This window comes from Mauremys reevesii, linkage group 9, assembly GCF_016161935.1.
Source record: "Mauremys reevesii isolate NIE-2019 linkage group 9, ASM1616193v1, whole genome shotgun sequence".
Taxonomy (NCBI): domain Eukaryota; kingdom Metazoa; phylum Chordata; order Testudines; family Geoemydidae; genus Mauremys; species Mauremys reevesii.
The window spans coordinates 95,695,364-95,717,929 of NC_052631.1; the positions used below are offsets into that span (position 1 = coordinate 95,695,364).

General features: G+C 39.9%; 1 long non-coding RNA gene across 1 annotated transcript; it reads right to left on the reverse strand.

Annotated features, from left to right (window-relative positions):
• Positions 1 to 25: 25 nt before the first annotated feature.
• On the reverse strand, positions 26 to 22,147 carry LOC120371320. Its single transcript, XR_005584271.1, has 4 exons — positions 22,039 to 22,147; positions 19,862 to 20,021; positions 4,030 to 4,114; positions 26 to 161 (listed from the first exon to the last, which is right to left on the reverse strand). It is a non-coding gene; the product is annotated as an uncharacterized LOC120371320 (long non-coding RNA).
• Between the last annotated feature and the right edge of the window lie 419 nt (positions 22,148 to 22,566).

Here is a 22,566-nt window from a genome sequence, read left to right on the forward strand (position 1 = left end):
CAAAACCTTTGTCTCCTTGTGATTTGTAAGAGCAAACACAAGAAAACTGGTACCAGTGTTTGTACCTCAGCTGGGTCCTTCATCTTGCACGTGGATTAAGTTGGTGGAACTGGAGTAATCCTTTGATTTGTGGTGTTGTAACAGCACTGTTTAAAGATTATCTGAAAAGTAAAAAGCATGCAAAGAGAGAACATTCAATAGTATGTGTAAATCGGTTACATTTATGGCCTGCATCTTGAAACCACTGGATTTATAATGTTAAATTGTGCAAATATTTGTTTAAAATATACCATGCATAAATACCTATAAAATAAATTTGACCCTTGAAGTATACCTGTCTATACATAAAATTAAAAAAAAAAAAGAAAAGTAAAAAAAAGTGTAACCTGACTTCTGCAGCATTTCTAGTGATATGAAGAAAATACTTGATGTTCATGCAGACTCTTATGTAAGACTCAAATCCAATTAAGACTAGAGTTCCTTCTCAGTTATGTGAAACTCCTCCAACCCCAAAAGGTTGACCAGACTTTTCAAAGTGCTTACTGTGTGAGCGTAGCAGAAATTATTTTTGTAAGATAATTCATATTTATGAAATACTTTGTATACTAAATAGGAAAATATGTACTCCGTAATATGTATTTAATATGCCTGACTTGTTTTCCTGATCACAATGTATTAATAATTCAGTATAAATTAAAAACAGAACAATATACCAAACAAAAACTGGTGATAAATTGTATAGAATTATCCGGGATCCCGTGATCAGGTATAATAATAATAATAATAATAAAAAAAAAGTTCTGTACTATTCTTGTGAAATTAGTATATTATTATCTTATTTCAGATTTGTTACCAATGGTGCATTTTAAAATAGATTCATTAGTTTTTTAGTATTGTGTGTCAGGCAATTATTTGCCATCAGTTGTCTTGCTTTTCAGGGTCCTGCAGCTTAATCTAAATAGTTTTCACTACAAGTATTTACAGGCATTAATGAATAAGGGTAATAGTTTAATTGTATATGCGTCAATTTTTTGACCCTGTTATCTATTTGACTGCTGTCAGTCAGCTAATGAATCATAACAGGAAACCATATGGCAATCATGTGTCTATCAAAGCCACATTGTAAAATGTATTTAATGGTCTTGGTTTAGTTCAGAGTATTTTGTAGTCCACATCTATAAAGAATAGAAACTTGCCTTTGTGAAAGCTGAATCTCAATTGATAGCAACAAATGGTCAAAATAGAAAACACCCCCTTTTTCTCACTGATGGTAACTTAAGATCACAGTAGGCATGTATTGGTAAAGCATCATACAGAAAATCTATTCTCCATGCCTGATTCAGAGCCCATTCAAGACAATAGGGGCTTCTCCACTGATGTCAATGGACTTTGGATCAGTACCTTGCTGCCATAAATTCTCCCTCCCCCCCACATGCCTTTTAAAATCAATACATGAGTCTATCAAGTTGCAATAGAAAATAAACATTAATATTTTCATGAATTCCAAGTGGCAGCTATTACAACAAAGCCCGATAGCACTACTATGGTTAAGGCTGTGTCAGCATTTTCCAGCCTAAACCTCTAATTTCAGGGCTTTATAACACTGCTGTAAAATTTTATTCTGGGATGATCCTTGGCATAACGCCTGGAATATTTTTTTAACAAAGTTTTTTAAAAGCATCAGCGCTTCTTTATTTTAAAGAGAGAGAGAAGAAAGAAAGTGAGAGATATTTTCTACTTGTAATTTCAAAAGATTTTTTTGTTTGTTTTCTAATTTCCCCATGGTACAAAATGTATGAAGGACTTTAGACATTTTTAAATAAATAAACAATGGAGTGGTTCGTCTTTGAAAAAGCTGCTATTACACATGCGCACTAACTTATTTAATCCAAAATGTCAGAGGGATTTTCTGGATATGGTTACTATGCATGCATGTATTCCTGGCCTAAAAGATTCCTAATTGCCTGTTGACCCAAATCACTGCACAGGCTCTGAGGAAAGTGTTTTAGTTTATTGTGTCAAGAGCCTATGGATTAAGGAATCTTAACAATGTACTGAAATGCTAGACCATAAAGGCACCATCAGCCATCTGAGGTTGCTGCCTTCCACTCCGTACTGCACAGCTTTGAGAATGCGTCAAGGGTCACTGAGATTTGCCACGGCAGAGAGCATTTGACACACTTCAAGCCTCATCAGAGCCTCTGTCTCATATCCTTCTGTTGCGAGAGGTGCATTAAAAAGAATACGCAACGATTTAATAAATAAATGCTACGTTGTGAGTGTTGTTAAAAGGTGATATATTTGTGGCTGATATTGATCAGAGTTAACAGAACAACAGTTAAGGTTGATATGCCTCCCTCAACTACATGAATTGGGTCCGGTCCTCCCCTCTTCCGCCTGGGGAAATCTCCCATTGACTGTTTAAGAGAAGAATAACTTTGCCATTATGCCCTCATTGGTCCCCCTCCAGCAAAGCATTTAATCACATGCCCAACTTTAATCATGTGCAATGAGAGTACTCATGAGTTTAAAGGTGAGCACAGGCTTTAGCGTGTTGCTGGATCAGGGCCTAAAGGCATGGTAGCATTGGCATTGACTTAAATGGGAGCAGGTGGAGGAGCATTGTTGTGTATTACATAGTTCGTCCCTGCTGTAGAACCCTTATTCACGGTGGTGATCACTTTGCTCCCATGAGTTGTCTGACTGAATTCAACAGGGTCAATGGAATGTATACTCACCAGTGTCAATAAGGGTTGCTCAGTCTGGGCATATCGTGTAGGTTTCTTAATAGCGTTTTACATACATGGTGTAATACCTAGGCATAGCAGTGTGAGTAAAAAATAAATAAATCAATTGCAGAAGTGGGCAAACCACTATATTTCTTTGATGCTGTTGATTTAAATGACAACCTGGATGTTAGTTTACTTCCTCCAGTATTAAAGGACAGTGTATGTGTCTGGATAACAGTTTAGTGGAATGGTCATTCCAATCGAATGCTAGTCTAGCCAGGAAAGGCACTCTTCCATGTGGCTAAACAGACCAGGTCAGTCTTTGCATTATATTGATTTGAGTGGCTATATCGTTACAGTGGCTGCAATGACATACATGCAGCACTAAAGCAGTGAAGGTGTTAACATAATTTATTGTGTTCTTTGTATTATAAATCAAGTTTACATTTTTAATGAAATCAATAAAGTGTAATCATTTATTTGAAAGAGAAAAACTTTGTGCAATTTTCTCAGAAAACTGTTATAATAATGCAGCAATTTGAGTCCAGACATCAATTGACATTTTGCATTTAGTTTTCCAGACTGAGAGTAAATAAATCGAAAGATAATCCAAAAGGTAATTTTTAAAGCCATAAGGGTATACCTTATAAAAGGCATGGCCTTGTGAATAATGTTAACAAATGTCTCAGAGTTAACAAACACATCTAGAAATTGATGGTGGTATACTATCTATATTTTTTTGCATGATTTGTACATTGCTATTGTATGAAATGAGCACAGTGGGATATTTTATTTTTTATTTTTTGTTTTACTTAATTTTATTTTGCATCCAAAGTGTTGGGAAGGAAATATAACAAGAATGTATTGATAATCGCTCTATTTTGAAATAAAGTAAAGCAAAATATATTATTTTTACCCTGCCTTGATCATTCCTATTTTTAGATTAGTTTATAAAGAAAATAGAGTCAACTTATAATATCCAGTATAATGTAAAACTCAGAAAAAAATGTTTCAGTGACCTTTGTTTGCTTTCAACAACATCAAAATATTAGGCAGAATTTATTTAAAAGATTTGTATGGAAATATTAATAAAATTGTTTGGTACAATCATATTTCTGAAACTAGACTTTGTTAAATGTCTATAATATTCTCTTTGAGTCTGTTTTCAGAAGAGAGAGAAAAACTGTAATGTAATTAGACATTATTTTATATTCATAGATATTAGGGCAAATATTTTAAAATATTTGTGAAAGTTTATCCCACTATCCAGTGTTTAGATCAAATCTACTTGCTTACTCACCCAAATAGTCTCACTGAAGTCAAATTAGTAGCATGAGCAGAACGTAGCCTCTAGTCAGTTTCTGATCTCTTCCACATTGAAATGCCTGGAAGTACAATCATACAATGTCAAGGACATTTGTCTTGACCCTGATCCCCTCTCATTAATCAGTTTGTATAAGACAATTTTGCAAAGGATCAAAATTAATTTATGTTTAATGAATTCCCTACAACTATCCATCCACCTGCCTTTATTATAGCTTAGAAGCATTTGTAGCTGAAAGTCAAGAGGAGACCATCAGGTAGCTTAGGCTCCAAATTTAGATTTTTGTATTAAAAATGTTTTACTAATCTTAATAAAAATCTTCATGAGCAACTAGATTAAACATTCCCCTGCGGTCCTAGATTAAACATGCAGCATGGCAGCCAAATATGGGAACCAGAGTGAGATCCAGACTAAGAAATCAGGACTTAATGCTGATTTTTTTTTCTTTTCATTGCGCAAGAGCAGTGAAACCTAGAAAGTGACCCAAAAGCACTAGTCATGAAAAGTATAGGCCCAGTCATGCAGTCAATGGGAGTTCCTGCTGAGTAATAACTTGAAGATTAAGCCCTAAAGTAGTTTTTGAAAATTATTTCATTTGTAGTTATGACGGTGTTATTAATCATATAGATACATACATTTGTTTTCTAAAAATACAGGCTTGTTAACTTGATGGTGTAGCGTTTGTATGCCTTGCATTGGCTGTACTGTATTTTTAACTGCAATGCAAATTTACTAAACATGTTTTGCAGTGACTGATACTGTGCTGAAAAATAAAAATACAAAGGCAATTTTCAGGGATAAAATCTTCTCACAGATACACTAGTGTTAATGTAGTGTATCTCCACTGACGATACTGGAGTTTCTCCAGATTTACTTTGGTGAGCATGACAGCCGAAACTGGTTCTGTAATTGTAAGGGCTGGACCCATTGAAGTCAGGAGGGTGCTTGGTCATTGCTTTTAGTTGGAATGTGATCAGTCCCTAGAGTAAAGACAACACGATCTTGCTTCTGCTGCCATTAAGTCAGTGGTGAAGCTAAGATTAACTTAATTAAGAGTGGTATTTAATCTAGTATGGGCTTGATCCAATGCCGACTGAAGACAATGGCAAAACTCTCATTGATTTATGTGCTGTGAGACATTATATAATAATATAGATGCCCAAACATGTTAGTTTGCTGTTTTGAATCCCTACATTTAGTATGTACAAAATTGCCTTTCCTATAACAGCATTTTTCGCAGGATCGCTACAGTACAAACATGTATTTGGAGGGTAGTAGATATTTAATAATAATAGAACCCCAAACACCTAAAAATTATTCAAGTGATGATCCTGGATTAGATAAAAATGTTATGGATACCAGTAACCCTTTATCCTAACCCCACTCCTCCTGAGATAAATAAGGGCCTTATGTAAAGATCTTTACTTTATTAGTGATTTTTTCATAGCCATTAATAATATTTAACCCTGTTTTAGATATTGTCTGAAAGCCATGCATTTTGAGTACTTTACTATGTATAAAATATCAATCCTTATTCACTGACTCCCGTGCTATACTGTATTGATTTTTCAATCACTTTATATAAAGTGTGTCATAAGTTAACACTGAGTAATTTCTCCAAGACACAAATATATATAGGGCAAGGACAAAGAAGCTCATTTTTTTGTTTGAGACCCAATTTGTATTGAATATGAATCGTTCGGATATAAATAGGCCAATCCCAATCAGCTTCCATGGAGACACTACAGTTTACACTTTCTGAGCATCTGGCCTGTGGTCCCTATTTATCCAAAAATAATGGGTGACTTAAGTGGAGCTTTGCCAGCCTCTTGCACCAAAACAAACAAATATCTCTAAATGGCTGTCCAAGGGAGTTTCATTTCATTACTGAATCTTATGTGTTGTCCATAAAGTTGTGTCCTCCTACTTCTCAGGGTACCCTTCCACTAAACCATCTCAATTTTTATCTTGTATCTATTCAGTTCTGTACCATTCAGTGTTTGTCTAGACAATTTCTAAAGAGCCACAGGCCCAGGTTTCACCCACCATCAGCTGGAAAAAATAAGGCAAGTTGTAGTAGACTTGCCTCTGGGTAGTTTCAGAGGCCTGTCAGATAATGGATGGTGCAAAAAGTGGTGAAAACCAAGCTATGAAAAGGAGATGATATTAGCTTCCCTTATGGAAGATTCGGGTTGAGCCTGTGAAGCCCAAACTGTCCTAAGTTCATGACTTTCGGGCACGATGGATGTTAGGCAGAGCCAAAGTGGCAGTTCAAGATCCTCCACAGATCTTTTATTTGGAAGGGGATTTGTACTGTAGAAGGAGAAGAAGTGATCCAGCACTTCGAGGCTGCCAAGTCAAACTAGGGGCTAAATCACATCCATATGGATCTATTTTTAGGATTTACTCCTAAATTTGGTGCCATTTGTAGGTCAGGAGTGCTGGGCAAATGTTTATGCTAATATTGCCTTTCTGCATCATATTCATTTCCGTATGTGGATATTATTTGTATTTGAGTACCAGGGTAAATTTTGTTTGCCAAAATTTTGGAGAGAATGTATTTTTCAGGTGTATTCGCACTCAGACCTGGATGTGAACCAAAGCCCTATAAATATATCTCCATGAGGAGAGTAACAAAATGCATAGCTTTCTGACAGGTTTTGCAAATCACTCAATGCGAGAAACTGCAGGAAACAATGTACTGAATAGCAGATTTCCTTGCTTCCTGGAAGGATTTCATAGACTGAGAGTCCCTATCTGCATGATATTTTTCTTGTCTATTGTTTAAAAACCACAGACACAAGATCTCAGGTTGCTGGTGGTTATTTTGCTGTGTGTTGATTTGTACCCAAAAATAATTTGGGAGAAAAAATGAATCCAGCCCCCTCCCCACCAACCCCCACCCAAACCCTCATCTATAACATACTTTAAATAAAAACAAAACATTTCAGATTTATATTTTACAATAAGAAAAATACACAGGTTTGAAGAATGGCTACACTGGTGGGTAATTACCTATATTTAGAAAGTATTTTCCTAACAGAGAGAAAAAGCAGGTAGTGGATAGTGCTTACAGGTTTCATGCCTTTTCACTTCACGGGCTAAATTCTGCCCTTTGCTGCAATAGGCAGCCCCCCGTAAACCAGTCGGATTCCATGGGTGCAATTGAGTGTGGTATTTATCTGCATACATAGGTCCTCATCATCTCTCTTCATTTTGCCTTGAAATGAAATGTGAAGTGTTGAGCATTCTCACCTTCCGTTGACTTTAGTGGGAGTTGAGAGCATTCAGCATCTCTCAGGATTGGTCCCTAGGGCCAGATCCTGAAACTGGGGTGAGTGGTATCAGTGAAATCTCTGGGATTGCTGGTGTGAGTAATAGAGTAGACCTCAGTAACCTGACTAGAGATTTTTTCAGGATCAGGCCCATTGTAAAGATGTGTACTACCCCTTTAATGGCCAGGCTGGAGCCAAGAACCAAGACAGCCGGAGGTAATCAAGGAGGGGCTGGGCTACTTAAATAGATTAAATGGTATTCAGTTGTAGTGAGTTCTCTCAGGGTCCAGGAGACTAGCCTGACCAGACTGAGTGACTTTGTTTTGTAGACTTTAAATTGAACATCTCTGAATCTGGGTGCTAAGGCGAGGGTTATATAAACGTTTGTTACAATTGCTCCTTCCTTGAGAATTACTGCTTGTTTGTTTTGGCTTCTCGTCATCCAGACCCTTTTAAAGTGAAAGCATTGATGCCCAGTTGGAGGAAATTGAAGTGGGGCACATTTGCAGTGCCACGCCGAGCTGCAAAGGGGTCAGAGGGGACGTGCCTTTTACACCCACAATGAATGGAAATAATCATTTTAAATACTCACTGGGGCATGGATTCCTTCATAATTTTTGGCTTACTCAACGGCATGTTGCCTTGGATTGTGATAAATTAGCATCATAAGGGCCTGGTTTTGCAGTCGTCCTTCTTCAAGTGACATTTCTGATGTGAAGGTTGTCGACCACCATGTTCTATCTTTTGCAGTCACAGCAAAGTTGGAAAACTTCCACTCTCCTTTGGAAACCAGTGATGATGGGTTCTGATGTTTCTCTCTTCCTTTCTCTTCCTGATTTGACTGAAACCTTGTCTGATCACATGAGTGCTGGAATTGGGCTGTTCCGCAATCAGCAAGCAGTGTATGCAGCGAAAGAGGTTATTTTCTTATACAGGCTCTCGAGTAACTGTGATCTTTTTTACATTAATCCTCCCTTTCACCGCATTGTTTGCAGTTCTGGTTATCCAGCTAATTTTTGAAGGTAGGCAGGCATTACCATTGGGAATAGTCCTGCTGAAGCCAGTCAGAGTACACGTTGGGGAAAGGGCTACAGTACGGAGCCCAAGAGTAAGCAGTAAATGGCCAATAGTTATTCTCTCAACACACAATGCCTTAAAAAGTACATATAGAGCAACCGCATCATGAGTAATCTACATTTCAAGACCTCTTTTGATTGAATGAAAATGTCCTTTAAATCTAAAGGTAATACAGCACAGCGAGTAGTTTGAATGAGCTGGTATTTAACTGAGGAGTAACATACTTATCCTGCAGTCTTTCTGCAGGCAAACCTTCCATTTATGCAAGGGAAGTTTTGTCTTCTGGCTAGGCTCCCCAAGGTCAGAGGAGTTTGTAGTGACTGGAGTTACGACGGTGTTATATAGTGGCATAGGTATGCTTTTGTGATGTCCTCATGAGAATTGCCTGCTCCAGCGGCCAGAGAAACTGACACCAGGAACTCAAGGGTTCTAAGCCTGAGCTCACACAAATACGTTCCCTGCTATTTGTGCAAGACATTTAAATGCTCTTCCTCAACGTCCCCATCTGAAAACAAGGCTAGTGAGGCTTACACATTTAAAAGCTGCGCTTGGGAGGATTCATTCGGGTTTGTAACGTAAGAGGAAAGCAGTATGTAAATGATGAGTATTATCTGCATACAAACTATTTCATAGGAGGAATACCAGGGGCACAGGCATTGTGGGAGCAGGACCACGGCAGAAACTGTTCAGCAGGTCTTCAGGGCTGGCACCTTTTAACCCTACAGAATACCTCAATATACAGTCCATCTGCCTGGGTTATACACTAAGGGGAAAAACCTGCCCCCTTAGGTTCTATCCAACTATACAAAAAGTTGGGGGAAAGGGTTTCCTCTTGTAACTGTTAGCTTTGGTTTTTTTGCAGTACAGCTGCTATCAAATCCCAGTGCTTGTGTCTGTTTGCAGGAGATAGGATTTGTTTTTTCCTGTTTGCTAAGCTTTATACAATGTGCAGTTTGAACTATATGAAAAAAATGTTAATGATTCTGTGAGCTATTTATTGTCCATTCTGCAATATCGTAAACAAAGTGAAAATGTAATACCTGTCCATCGTTGGTAAGGGTGATTTGCATGTATACAGGTACATGTTTTGATCGCAAATCCTGATCAACACATTCCTGGATAATATGCAATTGCAGTGTTTCCTATTCTCCATAACACAAGGCATTACATGTGTTTATCTGGCTGTAACATATCTTTTTTCTGAGATATAATGCTGCGATTCTCAATAATACATTTAGGGAGAGGGCTTTGGCTTTTTTTCCTTTAATGTAGCAGTGATTTCTTTTTATATTTCCAGCTCATAACGAGCAATGAACAATGCTGTGCAGGAAAAATCCACTTTGTATAATGCACTGAAGATGGCACTGTAGTAACAAGTTCACACTGTAAATGATAGGATATGCCCATGTTTCTTGCTGGGATTTGTGGCTTGTAATTTATTTATTTAGCTCAGCAAATATAATGCCAAAGGTCAGCTTAATGTAGCAGCACCTGACATTGATACAGTTTTAATTATAGTAGCAGTGTTTCCATTATTTAGACCTATTTGCAAGGGGACTACAACTCAGCTATAAATATGTGGCTTGACTTGTAGCTGATCATGCAATATCTTACTAGGAAGGTGGGGTTTTTTAATCTGTTTTTTCCCCTATCCTCTTATCCTGCATTGAGATCTACAGGTGTGGGAGCCTACCCCCATGAAGCCCTATTGACACATAAGCAGATCTCTACATTGGTGCAAGAGATCCACACATACACATCTGATTACAGGATCAGGACCTACAAAATTGCCATATTTGTGTCAATTATACAAAATACCTAGAATTTAGCTAGCTTTGGTTTCTTGTTTCAGTCATATAAATACATTAAAAAGCTTCAGTTTTTAAAAAAATGAATGGGAGAAGATGTTAGACTCCGTAATTTGGTGAAATGGCATTTGGGATTTGAAGGGGGAAATATAAGTCAATACTAAACTAATGAGAACTGGGTAGGACCATAGGCCAAATCCTGAAGTCTTTAGTCATGTCTATACCATCTCTTAGTCAACATTCTTGCTCAGGTCAGGTGGGAGTTTTGCCTGGATTAGGACTGTGTGAACACTGAGTAATTGGACCCAGGTGCAGTAATTATTTTTCATAGCTCCTTTCCCTGCACATCTCCAAGCATAGCTATCTATTTAATGGGGAACTATTTTCTTTTGGGGCCCAATCACCCTCACCTTACTCTTGTGAAGTCATTAGGGCTGCTTGTGGGAGCCAGGCAAGCAGGGTTTAACTTTTTATTTTTTGGAGAAATAATCCAAGATTAAAAACCTCATTTCCACAACAGACAGTAACTGTCCCGAAGGATCTAATATGGTCTGTCAGGAAGCCAATTCTATGCCTGTTTAAAAACACCCTGCTTACATGCTAGACTGCAAAAAGGAAGTCTCTCCTGTCAGTCAGTGCTCATGCACTTCTGTGATGGATTGTTCTTTTCTTTTTTTTTCAGCTGGCACATTGCTTTAAAGTACTATGCAGTCAGCCCAGATTTGATTTCCAGTTATGGGGCCTGCTCCACCAGCCACTGAAGTCAGTAGGAGTCTTTCCATTCATTTCCTTGTGTTTTTCCATCAGGCCTTTATGGTTGTTCCTTGTGCTGACAAGGACTGTTGCAGAAGCAGCCCCCGGAGTGGTGGGAGGGAATGAAAACAGTATTTTGCATCACTTGGCATGACTCCTCTGATCAATTAATGAGCAGTGTGAGCCTCCCAGGATAGTCATAGCTAGTGTTCCTTAGTGGGAAGAATGATAGACAGGCAGGGCGTGGGGAGAGATGTTACAGGAGAGATTTGCAGAGGAGATACAAGCACAGAAGCACTCCATTGGAAAGCTGAACAGAGCTTTACTGCAGTAAGATAGTCACATGGTGTCACTAGTGTCTCCTTAATGCCCCTAGGCAGGGCTTTTGGTCCCTGCACAGAGCTCTTCCCAACCTGGATTAGCCTTGATCCCTCTTTGGACTGGGCTTCTCTTCAGGCTCAATAGTTCAACCAATGAAGCTGTAAAGGCCCCCAGTCTTGTAGAAAGGCCCTGTCTTCTCTACCCCCTCACTAGCCTTCAATGTAGCCCTCCTTCCCAGCTCAGCTTTCCCTAGCCCATGCAGTCTCATGCTTCCCAGAGTCCCTTTGCTGGTGTGCCTAAAGAACAGCTCCCACAGTGGCGTAGTCTGGAACTAGACCTCCCCTTTTGTCTTTTCCATTGAACAAAAATATCCACGTTGCCGTGTTTTAAACACTGTTCCAGGCTACAACTAGCACAACATGCTACATAAACAAACTCCTTTGCCAAAAATATGGGCTCATTCTAATCTGGCCCTGCTGGAACAGACCCATCACTCTAGATCAGTGGTTCTCAAACTTTTGTACTGGTGACCCCTTTCAGATAGCAAGCCTCTGAGTGCGACCCCTCTTATAAACTAAAAACACTTTTTTATATATTTAACGCCATTATAAATGCTGGATGCAATGCAGGGTTGGGGTGGAGGCTGACAGCTCGTGACCTCCGAAGTAATATCCTCTCAACCCCCTCAGGGGTCCTGACCCGCAGTTTGAGAACCCCTGCTATAGTATCTAACCTCCATACTCTCACTCTCACAGAACAGAAACAAAATTAAAGTCTACTTAAATTTTCCCCCAAATGGGGCCCGATTCTGACCTTACACCAGGTAAATCAGGAGTTAACGGAACTGCCCCGAAGGAAAAACTGATGTGAGATCAAAATCAGGCCTGCACGACCTTTATCCCCTTCCTAACTCTGGCAAAATTTTCATTTATTCCAGTCAGCATTTCTTAATGCAGCTTACATACAACATGTGTCACAGACACAAACTATGTTTACAAAATGAATGAGATGATAGTGCACAATGAAGACAGTAAACTAGCTAAGCATGCGCTGGGGCATAAGAGGTTTGAGGCAGAATTGAGCCGTTTGTGAGGCTTGCTTGCATGTAGGAAAGGCTGTTCTGCAGCACGGGAACAGAAGGGAGGCTGTGGGAGGTCAGGAACTGAGCTTACAGTGGACTGGAGAGCCAGTGGGTTAGGGAGACAGGGTAGATGGAACTTTGACAAAAATGGCCACTCTAATTTATACTGTATAAGGGGACAGTGCCATTTCATCAGGCTGCCTCCTCCATCTCTTCTGCTTGTGGGCCCGCTCCAGAAGGAGAAATGGTGGCTTCATTACCTGGGCTCCCCAGATTACTGAGCCACTCCTTAGAGTAGGCAGCTGCGTCTGGTACTGTTGTACACATACGCATGTGCACGTGTGTGTAGATCTGTGTGCCTTTTCCACTGCATTGTTTTACTTTAACAGACAGCCTCACATTTTCACTTAGACCAGCTTATTAATATGACCACATCGACCAAAGGTAATCTATTGGGTTTTCTTATCATCAGCAGCATTTTCGTGTACTTGAGTGGTCCAAAATTCAGAAGAAAAGTGGTAAAAACCGAATAACAATTGTCTGGAGCAAGGGGTAAACAGTGAGGTGGCAAAGTTTGCAGATGATACTAAACTACTCAAGATAGTTAAGACCAAAGCAGATTGTGAAGAACTTCAAAAAGATCTCACAAAACTAAGTGATTGGGCAACAAAATGGCAAATGAAATTTAATGTGGATAAATGTAAAGTAATGCACATTGGAAAAAATAACCCCAACTATACATACAACATGATGGGGTCTAATTTAGCTACAACGAGTCAGGAAAAAGATCTTGGAGTTATCGTGGATAGTTCTCTGAAGATGTCCACGCAGTGTGCAGAGGCGGTCAAAAAAGCAACCAGGATGTTAGGAATCATTAAAAAGGGGATAGAGAATAAGACTGAGAATATATTATTGCCCTTATATAAATCCATGGTACGCCCACATCTCGAATACTGTGTACAGATGTGGTCTCCTCACCTCAAAAAAGATATTCTAGCACTAGAAAAGGTTCAGAAAAGAGCAACTAAAATGATTAGGGGTTTAGAGAGGGTCCCATATGAGGAAAGATTAAAGAGGCTAGGACTCTTCAGTTTGGAAAAGAGGAGACTAAGGGGGGACATGATAGAGATATATAAAATCATGAGTGATGTTGAGAAAGTGGATAAGGAAAAGTTATTTACTTATTCCCATAATACAAGAACTAGGGGTCACCAAATGAAATTAATAGGCAGCAGGTTTAAAACAAATAAAAGGAAGTTCTTCTTCACGCAGTACACAGTCATTTTGTGGAACTCCTTACCTGAGGAGGTTGTGAAGGCTAGGACTATAACAATGTTTAAAAGGGGACTGGATACATTCATGGTGGCTAAGTCCATAAATGGCTATTAGCCAGGATGGGTAAGAATGGTGTCCCTAGCCTCTATTCGTCAGAGGATGGAGATGGATGGCAGGAGAGAGATCACTTGATCATTGCCTGTTAGGTTCACTCCCTCAGGGGCACCTGGCATTGGCCACTGTCGGTAGACAGATACTGGGCTAGATGGACCTTTGGTCTGACCCGGTACGGCCTTTCTTATGTTCTTATGTTCTTATGTGAAACAAAGGAAGTTTTTGGTGAAAAACAGTAAAATCCAAAAACAAAGGGCCTTTTTGCAGGGTCTGCACTGATACGAACTTTCCAAGCCCTACTTGACATCTTTAATATTTAATACTGTACTAATTAACTAATGAAAATGCTGCTGGTTGAGGGATGTGTTGTCTATAAGAACCTGTTTGAAAGAACTAGCATATTTCTCCCTATTCCCCTCTCTCTCTGAAAGGTATTTATAACCAGCTAGCTGAAGGTAAAACTTCTTATGAAAAAAAAAATTAGTCACGTGTAAATGTATCGTCTCATTTGAGTGAAAGATAGATACCAAACTGTCAGAGTATGTGTCATACTGAAGCAATTGTTATGGTTATATTTAAACTGCCAAAAACCCCATCAACTCACAGACCAACCTCCCTCCCCCCACCCAAAACCCACCAACACTGTCTCTGAGGGGGGATGGGACAAAGATACAGGGGATCCTAATTAGTGGGTGCAGAAAGGGGAGGTGACCCCCCCCCTCAGCATTATTAACGTCTCCACTGGAAGCTGCAGGATTCCCTGGACAGAGCTGGGGCTTTTCTAATGGTGAGGGGTGGGCAGACTGGGACGAGAGGAGGTGAGGATAGCAGAACAAACACTTTCATGCATCATCCCCTTCAGGCCCTTATTCAGCAAAGCACTTAAGCACATTGTGACTGGGGTCCTACTGGGGGCCAGCTATGGTCACTCAATTGGGATGAACTGCAAAGAATGGGGCAGACAATCCCCATAAAGCTGGTGGATATTCCAAAACTTAGATTCACCAAGCCAGCATAAAACAGCTTCTTTATTACCTGCCTGGTTACTCAGGGCTTGGCTACACTCGAAACTCCAAAGCGCTGCCGTGGCAGCGCTTTGAAGTGCGAGTGTGGTTGCGGCGCCACCTCCCAGCGCTGCAGGTACTCCACCTCCCCGAGGGGATTAGCTTACAGCGCTGGGAGCCGCGCTCCCAGCGCTGGGGCACTGTTTACACTGGTGCTTTGCAGTGCTGTAACTTGCTGCGCTCAGGGGGGTGTTTTTTCACACCCCTGAGCGAGAAAGTTGCAATGCTGTAAAGCACCAGTATAGCCAAGGCCTCAGACGTCCAAACAACACAGTTCCCTTAAAGTGATCCAGCCTCAGGTCTCCTTCCAGTGCTCACATCAAATATGATGGACATTTTTGTAAATCTTATTTTATCATATAAAAGAAAAGGTTCTACCAACCCCAAAGGTTCGGCCACACTACCCCACAGGTTAATGCATGTTTCAGATCTTACCCAAATAGAGCCAATTCTTATTAACTAAACTAAATGTTATTAAAAAAACAAAAGAGAGAGTATGGTTTAAAGATCAATATACATACAGACATGAGTTCAATTCATTTAGGTGGTAGTGAAATTAAAGGAGGTCCACTGTGCAGGCTGTAGAAGGATTGGCATGTGCATGTCTCATCAAGTGTAGATATGAACAAGCTTATACTGCCAGATAAAAACTAAGCGAAAATGTAGTTAAGGCTAAGTACAGCTCCATTACTTATGGGTAAAACCAAACCATTATAAGGCTGTAGAAATTATCACAAACATAAGTCAATACAGATAACAGAAGAAATGGATTTAGCAGGAGTCCCTGCTTTAAGTGGAAAACCTCAACTCAACCTTAACTACGGAACTGCAGCCAACACTTCCATAATATTAGAGCCAGATCCTCAGCTTGTATCAAATGGTGGAGCTTAGTTGACATCACTGGCTGATTTACACAAGATGAGGATCTGGACGCCATTGTGTAATTGGAGGCCTTGTAAATTTAATGGGCTTCAGCCCCAATCTAACATGTCTACCAAAATAAATTGTACTTGCATCTCAAGGAGGTAATGAGGTATCATAGAGGTGGGATGTAGATGGACTTAGAGATACTTATCTGTCCTTTTCTCTATTTTAGTGCTGCACATACATATTGGACCAAAAGAGTTTGTACCAACCACATAATCTGTTACACAGTCACTAACTCCTCCTGGGGCCTTATCCAAAGGCCACTGAAGTCAACTGGAACTTCACCTTTGCAATTGGTAGGCTATGGGTCAGGCCTTTGGTGTTTACTGCTGCTACTATATAAGCCAGCTCTGAAGAATCATAGAATCATGGAATGGCAGGGTTGGAAGGGACCTCAGGAGGTCATCCAGTCCAACCCCCTGCTCAAAGCAGGACCAATCTCAAAGCCGGATACAAAACTCAAAATCTTTTGATATCTGTGTAACCAAGGCTCCGTAAGTGTAAGACCCAGTGTTTACATTGTCTAGCGCAGTGTTTTGAGAAATGGAAATCACAGTATTGGGAGTGCTATATCTGCAGGACATGAAAATAAAACTGCAACTTTCATTCCTCATTTATGAAATTTTGCACTTGCTGTCAGGGCCATGATATCCTTTGATGGCTTGGGCTTGTGTGGTTGAAATTCATGTTTAATGTCAGTACAGGGGCCACAAAGCGAAAACAACACTGGCGTACAATCATGCCATTATTCACAGCCTGCTTTTTTCTTAGTCATTGCTGGAAATAGGTTGAAATCTTTGTTAAAAGAGTAGTCTCGGAAACGTAGGCAATAACTACTAGAGGTTTCTTTATTATAGACTCTTACCCCCAAAACACTACTCTAAAGCAAAATAAGCACATATCATTCCCGCAACCTCCTATTTGAACAAAAGTCTTAGAATTCCCACATACAAGATAAGCTTTTCTGAGTCCTTCATATTCAGCACTAGCTTTTCTAGCCTTTTTCCCCTCCAGCACTGTCAAACAGAACTACTCATTTGGGGATCAACACAATAATAACCTTGCCCTTATTTCTTTTCGAATTCAAGCTGATAGTGTCACAATTTTTACTCACCATGTTAAAGTCTTAATTATTCCATTTAAGAACTAGACATAGCATAGAATGTGCAGTCAGGGCACTAAACATCCTTAAGAAACATTAAAACCACCCTGCCCCCCCCACACACACGTTGACCAGAGCAGCAGAATTTTCCATCATTCCATCACTTTCTCACTCAGCAAAGCCCCACCAGCCCTGCAGTGTAAAAGAATGTAGTGTCCAATTTGTTGGTGTACATAAAGCTGGCTGAAACCTTGTTGCCATTTTAAAAAAATGAAAAATGCCTCCTTTTGTCAAAGATGTTCAGGTTTGTGTTTAAAATCAAAAGTTATTTGTTCTTGTCGTTGTTTTTGTTTTGTTCTCAACAGCTATAAACTGAAATCCAAATTAATGTCAGTTTGCAGTTACTGGAAAAGACAATGTCATTTTTCAGTTGCTGAAAACCAAAACAAATCTCAAGCTTTTCTTTTTGGACAAAAACTCAAAATATTTTGTGGGGGGAAATGATGAAAGGGGAATGTTTTGTATTCAAAATATTTTGCAGGGAAAAAATCAGTTTGTAGTTCCATCTTTGTATACATAAAGCAACTGTGTTGACTTCAAGAATCTGGCAAGCAAACAGCTGAAAATGCTGTATTTTCTATGTGTTGTGGGTGTGACAAATATGGTAATTTCCTCAGTAACCTTGGAAAACCTTATTGAATTAAGTTTAAATATGTTTGGAGTCCATTGTATTAAATAAAAAATTAAATATTATCGTGGGCCTGGATGATTGATGTGGCAGACAAGAATGGGACAGTACATGTGAAGTGGATTTCCTAGGGAAAATCTAGGAAGTGAATGGAAATTTCTCTCTGCCCTCACCCTCTGCCTCTGATTATGTATGCAAAAGCCAAGCCCTTTGAATCTATGCTTTGTAGACAGGGCGATTGTCTGATGATTACCTGCTCCTAGGGTCCCAAGATCAAAGGCCCAGACTGTATGAAGGAAGAGCTCTCAGATTCCTGGGTGCCCTTGTTCTGAGTTAACAGCTGATACGAATTTGTAAGCACAGAAAACCCCCTTGGTGGGCTTGCTCATCTGTCAGTGCCCTTGTTGGATGTGGGGATGAACTCTGCTAATCTTATTAGAATGTCTGTAGGTTCTTGTATTGTTTGAATATGTTTGTTCTGTAGTGTTTCCCTGTTAAGACTAAATGCACTTGTTTAGAAAGCGCTGTGGGGTAACTGCTAACTGGGAGTAATTTCTCTGGCTATAGCCGCCGAGGAGAAAGCAAAGCAAGCTCGCTTAGGCAGTGTGACTCAGGGAACTCACAGTGTACGCAGCGAACTGTGGGGAAAAAGCAGTCAGGAGGGAGAGAGACTGCACCCATGAGAGGTGATAGCTAGGGAGCCGGGAGCCTAGAACGGGTGCCCTTGCTGGACCACAGAGGGAAAATGCAGATGCAATTGCTTTGAAATGTGACAGTGGGAACTTTGTATTCAGGGAAACAAAAATATCCTCAGTTTTAGTCTCAACTAACGCAAAACTGACCCTGAGATTTTCAAAAACACTCAGCATAGACCTAACTCGACTGTTATTGAAGTCAGTATTAAAATTCCCTTTGACTTCACTGGGAGAAGAGACAGGTGAACAATGAGTGATTTTGAAAATCTTACTTTAACATGGTGTGCCCACATTCAGTGGGAAATATACCTGAAGAAGGACCGAATAAATATTGAATGAGGACATCCTGAGGAGAGCAACGGGGGAACCGCATGGAACCCTCATATTAATGGATCAGAACCCATCCTTGCAATCATAACATGCCTATTTTCCATATCCATGTTCAGAACTTTGCATCATGTGTTTTCTGAAAATCTACTTTGACCCTGAGCAGGGGCCTGATCCTGCAGCTACTGAAGTCAATGGCTTCCAACCATTCAATAGGAGGACAATCAGCCCCAAATATTTGGCTCCAGCCATTTCAGTGGAAGCAGAAGCAGGCTCATTTCTGCTCCTGCTAAGCTCACTGGAAGCCAGTGGCTTCAGTTTCTGTAGGTTCAGCTTCTTCTCTCCCCCCATTCTCCTCTGTGCTGTGTGTGCCATTTTACATTTTGTTTAATCAGGCTTGTTTTAGGTCTGATGTTTTTTTGAGCCAATCACTTGATTTTGGGGGGAGGAGGCTGACACAATGTTTGAATGCTGGGAGTTAGCAGCACTGGAAAAGTTTAAAACTTGGAGGTTTATGAGCTGTATTTGGCTATACCAGCTCTCCATGTTTACACTCACGAGGGACATTGAAAACAGCCATCCGTTGCTGGATTTCCATGGGCGCATCTGTGATAACTCTTAACCAGGAAACCCATGTAGAATGGGAGGAGGTGAAGGTGAAATTTGGCTGAACACTTCCACGGGTCCATGTTGCTATGGAAACAATTGCCTTTGTCTTCACTGTCCATTTCATCTGTAGATGTTTAGAAGATCCAAGGCTTAGGTTTATTAGTAGGAACCGAAGAGTATGGCTACACAATGGCACAGTGGCAGCTATGCCGCTGCAGCACAGATGCTTCCTACATTGACGGAAGAGTTTTTTTTCCCCCATCAGTGTAGGTTAAACCACCTTCCCAAGCAGCCATAGGTAGGTCAGTGGAAGAATTTTTCCATTGACCTCACTGTATCTACTCTAGGGGTTAGGTTGGCTTCACTACAGGACTTGGAATTTGCATTTTTCATACCCCACATGATATAGCTCGTTTTAAGTGTAGACCAGGGCTAAAACTAAGCAGATCAGTTAAACTTCTGTACTGTGAGAACAATGCAAACAATAACAAACATTTTTTTAAATGACCGCCTTGTTTAATGGGCAGCATGTAGGTACATCACCAGTACCTTGCTGAAAAGGAGCCTCCTAGAAAGAAGAAAAAACAACAAAACTGGTAGATATAGAAGTGTACGCTTACATTCAAGTTGCTCACAACCTTCCAATGCCCTCTTTTACCCGCACAAGGAGTCAATCAGTATAAAATACTCACCCACTGTCATCCAGAACACACTCCGGGAATATAATGTTGGTTTGACAATTGTTTGGTACATTAATAATGCGCAAGCCTTGAGAAGTAGATTCTTCCACTTAAACCACATTTTCTTTCACTGGCTGCTGGTTGTTTATATGAACAACTTTGTGACTGTTACCTAGGCAACCAACAGAGAAATGAATTTTATTAGCTATAGATTCAAGGATTTAGACACTGTTTTAACTCTGTGTGTGTGTGTGTGTCTCTGTTTGTGTGTGTAAAAAGTAAAGCTTGCAAAGTTTAGATGGTTGTTTTCATTATAAGAGGAAAAAGACAAAATCAAGGGGGAAAATATTTTTTATGTGGGCTTACCCCCTTCCTATTAGTTTCTGTTCATGTTCAGTAGGTGGCGGATTGTACTGAAAAGAAATCAAACTGTTCTGCATGGAAACAGATGTGAAAAAATTCCAGTACGGGCAGCAGGAGGATGTAAAAAGGGCAAGCACTTTTATTGTCTCCAGAGAAAAACACATTTATCTTTTTTTTTTAACGCTATCATGCTTGAAAATGAGTATTTTAATATGAAGCCTATGTGGCCCTTTCTATATAATAAACTGTACCAGGAGCATATTTTGTGCTCATTTGCACATGAACTGACCAGAATGGAAGTGATATGGGTGTTAACTGATGACACCATTTGGCCCAGTATGTTTAATTTTACCCTAGACACATCTGTTGAACACGCAAGTGAAGCAAAATAGGTTAAAGTGAAGTAATGGTCTCAAGTTGCAGAGCGGGAGGTTTAGGTTGGACATTAGGAAAAACTTTTTCACTTGTAGGGTGGTGAAGAACTGGAATGGGTTGCCTAGGGAGGTGGTGGAATCTCCTTCCTTAGAGGTTTTTAAGATCAGGCTTGACAAAGCCCTGGCTGGGATGATTTAGTTGGGTTTGGTCCTGCTTTGAGCAGGGGGTTGGACTAGATGACCTCCTGAGGTCCCTTCCAACCCTGAGATTCTATGATTCTAAGTGCTGTATGAACCACGTAGGTGGATGAGACTTTGTAATTCAGGCCTAAACTTGTCCATTTCCCCCACTGTACTTATACTCATGAGAGACACATTTAAGACTATTTTTAATTTTAATGTACACATTAGCACTGTAGTCAAGTCACAAAGTTCAGAACCAAATGGGGCTAAGCAGATGAATTTCCTCAAAGTTTGGGCCTTTCAGATTTGATGGCCCAGGTCAGTCTTATACAGGGCAAAGCCCAAAGTTCAAATCACGTTCTACGTTTCAGGAAAGGTAGGAATTTCAGCTCTTATGTTGCAGCTCAGGCTCATCTCTAATACAACAGGATTAGATGCGTAACTGTGGCCATTTTGCTCATGTTTGCAGTGACCTGAAGATTTAGCAGTGGAAAGCATATTTCCCAGTGCATACTGAGGGTGAACTTGGGTGTTCTTGCACTTTCCTTTGCAGATTTGAATGTGTATCACCTGTTACCAAATGGACTTTGGCTTCATGATGAATTTGAAAACAAATGGTATAAGCATTGGTGGAGCAGCGTTTTCTCCTCAATTTTTATAATATCGCAACACCTCTCCTGGGACAGCCATGGCTACAACACCACTGCATACATTGTTTTTAAACTCTGGCATTCTGAGAAGATTTTACAGCTACAGGCTAGGACAGAATATTGGCTTCTAAAATGTAGACTCAATAGCGAGATTTGTACTGGGCGTAGGATTAGGTCTTTGGTGGCCAAAGAAATCACGAGACTATGGGGATAAAGTGAAGCCTAAGAGTAATCATGAGCAATTAAAAGACTGTCTCCACAATGGTAGCTCTGTAGTGTATCTTCCCCTCAGCCTTCTTGACTCCTGATCGCTTGAAAGTTAAGCTATCTCTGAGTGACTTGAAGAGAAGGTCTATGAGGTATGATTTTATTTTTATCAGGTTAGAATATATACTAGGTACAGATAAAAAAACATTGAGCTGAGACAAATATTACAGTTGAAGATGGTTGAATTTACATTTTTCAAGGTGTTTTACTCTGGTCCTCTCCCCTCCCCCATTCACAATTCTCAGTTTGTTTTCAGTTTTGTTTTTTTACAGATTTATTTTCTGTTCCTTATTGTTCAACCAACAATTTATGTGAATAAGTGGCAATCAACTGGTAGCTGGAAATGTGTCACCTGGAGTGTTCAGTCGCTGCTCTGTAGTCACATGATATTGTTTCTGCAGCATGGTTGGAGGATGTCCTTTTTTTACAGAGGAGACTTATGAACAATGAATATGCTCCCCCTGCCAAAAAAAAAAAAAAAAAGGCAAAATTTTTCTCTTGTTCAAAAAATGAAGAACAGTCACCCCCAGATACCACTGTGAACAAAAGCCTGTTTACACAATTGCTAATAAATAGTGAATATACTGGGACACCACTCTCACTGAGCCAAATTATCATTCAGAGTTCACCAGCCATATTTGACTAGCTCTCGTTACAATAACTATGGTACCTCTCAGATCACATCTGGCCATGTTAAATTAGACCCTACTAGTTTTTTTCAGATGGCATAATTCAGCACAAATTATTTCATTAGCAACTGAATGAAATGACAGTACATTTTACTTTTTTCTTGGTGTTCTAAGGAATAAATCCTCAAAATACAAACATTAGCCATGTGTGCAAATAGCCTTATACTCCAGAAGACCCAAGTTATATAGCT